Consider the following 6,234-nt stretch of genomic DNA (forward strand, 5'->3'; position numbering starts at 1 on the left):
GTAAACATGTTTCTCCCACCAAAATCTATGGATAAATTTTTCAGCGGTGGACAAGTTTACACCCTATGTATATAAACAATTCCAGCATAAAATAATTTTTATCCACCAATATAGAAATGCACAACAATGAAACTTTTGGTGGACAACATTGAGTTGTTCAATGGACAACATTAAATTTTTCGGTAGACAACTTTAATACTCTTACATATGAAACAAGTCATATGGACTTTCCCAAGTTGTATTAACTGATAAATTTTTGTTTTAAAAAAAGTTATTAAATCTGGTAGACAATAATTATTGTCCACGAAATTATTAAATCTGGTAGACAATACCCTTACTTTTGCTCATACATGTGACATTATATCGAGGTTAGTTTTGTCTTTTTACCTCAACCTATATGGTAGATCTGCAGATCAATTGGTGACAGCTTGTCCTGTGGGAAGGTTGTTAAAGGGTGGGGACCAGGGTTCGAGGAACGCCTGGTACACCAATAACCTACTGTGGATTTGGATGAATAGTTCCATTTGCCCAGTGAGGGGTTAGGATCGATGCCCTGCAGGGCCAGCTTGGGGTCCGTTGGGGCGGCTAGCAGAGAGGCTAGTGGGGTCCACGGGACAGGTTGTTACAATAAAAATCGATTTTTATGTGACAACCCGTCCCGCGGACCCCACTAGCCCACCGCTAGCTGCCCCAACGGACCGTCCGTGGACCCTGCTAGCCCACTGCTAGCCGGCCCAACAGACTCCAAGCTGGCCCTGCGGGACGGGTTGTCACAGATACTCCCAGTCACACCCTCTGAAGAAGATACTTAGCAAGTGAACCTTTGAGAAACCATGGTGTGGACAGTCCCTTTGGTAAGCCTTGAATCTCACCCAAGCTGCTTTGAAAGCTTCATCTGGTCTTTGCTTGAAAGAAGACAGCTTGATTCTCAACTCATCTGACATTGCATCATCATAGAAGTAGTTGAGGAAGGCCACCTTGACATCATGCCAGCTTGTCAATGATCCAGCAGGCAGCTGTTTCAACCACTGAGATGTCTCTCCTGCAAGTGAGTAAGGGAAGAGTTTGCAGAAGATGTAGTCCTCAGTCACCCCATTAGCCTTGATGCTAGTCACCAGATCCTCAAAATGCTCAATGTGATCCAAGGGCTTCTCATTGGGCAAAGCAGAGAAAGGTCTCTGCCCAACTAGTTGAAAGTACGCAGGTTTCAACTCAAAATCATTCCTCTGAAAAGAGGGAGGAACAATAGCAGACCGGTTTTCATACACCAGATCAGCCCGATTGTAGTCAGCAATGGTCATGATCAGATCCCGGTTGTTCTCCTGTCGTCGAACTGGGTTTTGTACGTGGTTGGCAGCTTCACGCACGTCTGCAGGTGGGTGTCGATCGATGCCACCTGGTTGGTGTTGATCGACACCAAGATCCGGCTCGTCAACGACACCAGCTTGCTGGTTCACGACAGCCTGCTCGTTGACAACAGGTTCAGGAATCATGTTTCCTTCTGCATCAAGCTTTTGGCCCTGCTCATTGCAAGTGGCCCTCTTGATCCCTCAAAACACCAGCCTCATCACACATCAGAATGATCGTATTAACCATCTTCAGAGATTTAGCTGCTTTTCTGTTCTCACGTTCAAGTTTTCCTAACTCTTGGTTTGACAAATTCATAGTAGGACCAGACTTGTTGCTCCTTGTGTGAGGTCTAGGAGGCATGCACCTGAAACACCAGAGAGAAGAAAAACAAAAACGTGTAAGTTTCAAATAAAAAAAAAAATTTAGATAAAATCTAAAACTCAAATCTAATGGTAGATCAAAGAGTCCCCGGCAACGGCGCCAAAATTTGATAAGCTCAAATTAAACCCTAGAGCTACTCTCTCAAATTAAGAGGTCAATGCAGTACTTAGGAGTCGAATTCCACGAGGACTCAAGATCAAACACAATGGATTATAGAGTTTTATAATTATGCTAAACAAATTAAATTGAATTAAAATAAAAGTAATGCAAAATATTAAATAAAACTGTTGTAAATTCAGAAGATCAAAAAGCTAGGCCTAGGAAATATCTCAAGAAATTATGAAATATTAAATCAATCAATAAATTAGGATTCAAACAATTAAGAACAGATCTAGAACTCTAAACACTTTTGTAAATTAAATCAGTTCTCACTGCAAATAATATCTAAATTTAAAACCAGAAAATCCAAATCTCTTTGTAAAATTCTAGGTAATAAATCAGCAATAAAATCAGGTTTAGATTGTTCACAAAATTATTAAATCAAATCTCTTTGCAAGAAATAATTTTGCTCATCAAAAGGTTTTATCAGGAAAGCAATTATATTCTCATATCAATTTATTTTCCTAGGGTATTAATTCTAGATGGCCAATCAAGAATTAATATGAAGAACAACCTAAGATGAAGATCTAAATAGATAATGAATCCTAAATAAACAGATCTAATAAATCATAAAATCCCTGTGAAAAACCCTAAACCTAACAAGCAAACTACTGAGACATAATCAATGAAGAACAAGACATGATTCTGAATAATAAGCAATAGAGATTAAAAGAATAAGAAGGAGTTTAGAAATTCTTCTCTACAAAGCAGATTTCTCTCCAATAGCTCTAAAAAATCTCTCAGAATTGCAGGAAAAATAAAACTTGATAGAATACAACTTAAGGGTTTGGAAAACCTAAAAACTATATATATATATGTCCTAAAACACGTTAGGGACTAGTCTTGCAAATATGGAAAACTTCGGGCAACTTTGTAAAACTTCCAAATTTGGCTCTCTCGTCGGTTTGGACTGGGTGTCGATAAATGCTAAGGCAGTGTCGATCGACACCATCTCCTCTGATCGATTCCAAGTTGATTTCTTGCGGATTATTGCTCCAAACTGATCCAAATTGCTCCACTTTGCTCCTTCCATGCTAAAAACCTGTAAAGACTCAAAAACAATTTAGAAACAAATGAAAAGACAATAAAAGACTCCTTATATCATGGTTAAAAACCACAAAAACCATGATATATCAAATTGACTGACTTTGAAAATGAAAACTTCTAACAAAACTAATAAAATTATGTTTGATGAGAATGAAAATTTCTCATTTGGTACAAGTTGGTATTCTTTTTTTTTATTGAATTTAATCATGACCACAAATTATTCATATTATGTTACATTTTCAACATTATATACACATTAAAACTGGCTTAACAATTATATATGATGATAACAATTTAATCTCGACTGAATTTCTCACATTTCATTATTTATAATGATGTAAAAGAATAATTTAAATTGGTTTTCAAGAAATATTAACAATTGTATGTACTATTCATATATAATTATATCTTCAAATTAATATTGCATGCATAACCCACGCATCGTGGACGACTTTCTAATATGTAATAAAGGAACTTGTTCATTACAAGACAACTTTCCTCAAGAGGATGACCACAAAAGACCTCCATTCCCTTCAACGTAGTCCTTTAGAATAGTCCATGAGAGTTGGTTTCTTGAGAGCTCTTTACCATTAGACAAAAAAGAGAGGAATATGGCTATCTTGTGAAGGCATTGTTAGATAAGTTTGGGTACAACCGATGCCTTCAACAACAGACCAATGTTCATGAAATTGGTGACAGCTTGTCCTGCAGATCAATTGGTGACAGCTTGTCCTGCAGATCAAAGCCCATGCAGATCAATTGGTGACATCCACCAGTAGGTTATTGGTGCGCCAGGCGTTCCTCGAACCCTGGTCCCCACCCTTTAACAACCTTCCCACAGGACAAACTGTCACCAATTGACCTGCAGATGATTAAATCCAAACTCTTCTTCTGGCTTTGTTGAGAAGAGTTTGAAAGAAAGGCTGGTTCAAATGTAAGGAATTGGCACAACGTCAATGTAACTCTGCTTCTTCTTTTGGTTCTCTCCCAAAGCACACTGAAATAATTCAAGATTGCTTAATCGGATTCTTTGATTCCTTGCAAGCTACTCCATAGTCACCTGCCCTGTTTCCACTGAACACGGTGAGCCATGAGCGGTCTATGGCTAAGCTCATCTTGCTAATTACTTGACATGAACAAAGATGAAGGTGGCTCGTTGGCTCCGTTCGTGAAATTGTTCAGGAATCAGTATAGTGATTGATATGTGGTAAAATCAATAACAACATCTTAACACCGTTATCCGAAGATCTCAACAGCATTGCCCTGTTGTTGTGTTTATCGATTCATTATGATTTTAAGGTACAACCGTAAAGATTATGTTCTCCAAATAGGCCTAATTCCATTCAACAACTCTCACGGCGGTTGAATTGGTCGGACGAGATTGATGAATAATATAAAGACAACTTCAGCCACGGCTCTGACTTGACCATAAAAACTTGATTTCTTAGAATATAAAAAACTTAATTGCTTATAAGAACTTGTTTGATAACTTGATCATGTTTACAGAAAGAATACAAACTTGTATCAAATAGTGAGCATTTTAGCTGTCTTGGGGGTCAAGAAACGTACAAGGTTCTTGTTGCAGGTGAACAACCGCCATCACACGATGACCTTATGTTGAAGTCCTCAGTTGATGATCTTTTCTAGTCAATGCTGTTGTGCTCATAGGGTATACGCTTATGTTCTCTTCTGGGGGTGGGATAATAAATGTTGCAGCATATAAGACAAACACGATAACCAGAAAAAAACAATATGCTACGCCAACAGAGTGACAAAAGCCCATGCGAAACCTTTGAGAAGTGTCACATTCATAGGTTTTGACAACTGTGACTTCATCAACCTCTAGAGGACACTTAGCTTCAAATTTGCTAATGCTCTCAAATAAACGACGACTCTGTCGCGGGGGAGCAGTAGTAAATTCATCATCGTCATCTAAAAGATGCAAAGCATTAAATTTATTAATACTCTCAAACGAAGGACGATCTTGTAGCCGGTGAGCAATGGTCCTTACATGATGATGAACCTTTCTAGACAATGCTTCTGTGCTCGTGGGGTTAGGTTTCTGCTCTGGTGGTGGGCTTATAGATGTTGCAACATATGTTTTCTTCATAATATTAAAACTAAGATCCTCTACATGGTCTACAAAGGCGTAAACTGGATCCCGCTGGGTAAACACTTCATGGTTACCAAGGATTGCAACGCGTTGGAGAATGTTCCTTTCGGGATTTAAGTAGAAAACATAAAACGGAGTAGACGTTATGGTGCCCAAAAAAACAATATCACCTTTACCAGTAACTCCAGCAACAGAAAAATAGTAGGAATCACATAATTGATCCTTCGGCAAAGTGTAGACATATTTGGACCATTCTTGTTTCTCGGCAGGCTCTAGAACCCACATACACAAGTTGGTATGCCTTTGACCAGTGTACTCACACTTCCAATTCCAATTCCAAATAATCCCACCTAATTTACCCTTATAGTTGATCAATTCTGGTAATTTATCATAAAAGCATTTTGCGTCAATAAACTTAAATTTCTCAGATCTAACATCAAAGCAAACAATCAACAAAGACGGTGTTCCATCAATTGGTTCAGCAAAGTAACACAAAACCCCATTGACGCATATCTCTTTCCCTATAGGCTCAGAATGGGCTAAGGGACATTGGATCTTCCTCCACTTCATTTTTCTAGTTCCTAATGTCAGAACATGGTGTACGCATCCATGACTCATGCGCAATACCTTGAATTGTTTGTCAATCGGATCAAACCCTAAAAGGCTTCTTATCTCTTTGTACGTTACCAGTTGTAAGATGGAATATTGTCCCGTGATAGGGTTACATATAACCCGCAGCGGAGCCGTACCCTCCTTTTGGATCCGAATATTAGGAAAATAGATCAAACTAGAAACATAGCTACAATTGTACTGGCTTATGTCTTTAGAAAACTTCATATGAAAATCGGCGGCGGCTATTACAAGAGACGACGACTTCTCATAAAGATTATTATGATCAGGCTGAGGCGATGAGAAGAAGAGCCACTCATCCTTTCTTCTGACCCTAAATAAGAGACGTGGATGATCCGTGGACTTGGTCAAGAACAACTCAGTGAAATATGGACGGACAAGTGTGGACCTCCATAGCTTCGACACGCAACAACACCTCCCGACTGATTTTGCAGACAATCTCGAGAATATCTCGAGAACGAGATCAATCGGGATGGAATCTAAATTTTCTCCTCTATTCATTATCTGTTCGAAACTCTATACCAGGAATTCAGGGAAATTGCTTAGCCTCTACG

General features: G+C 38.8%; 2 pseudogenes across 1 annotated transcript; one reads left to right on the top strand and one right to left on the bottom strand.

Annotated features, from left to right (window-relative positions):
• The first annotated feature begins 828 nt into the window (after nt 1-828).
• On the top strand, nt 829-929 carry LOC147923733 (small nucleolar RNA R71; annotated as a pseudogene).
• A 3,448-nt stretch (nt 930-4,377) lies between these two features.
• On the bottom strand, nt 4,378-6,234 carry LOC147923734 (putative F-box protein At1g33020 pseudogene; annotated as a pseudogene). Its single transcript, XR_015587752.1, has one exon. The product of XR_015587752.1 is annotated as a putative F-box protein At1g33020 pseudogene (transcript).

This window comes from Camelina sativa, chromosome 17 (assembly GCF_030686135.1).
Source record: "Camelina sativa cultivar CO46 ecotype springtype chromosome 17, ASM3068613v1".
In the NCBI taxonomy this organism is placed as follows: Eukaryota; Viridiplantae; Streptophyta; class Magnoliopsida; order Brassicales; family Brassicaceae; genus Camelina; species Camelina sativa.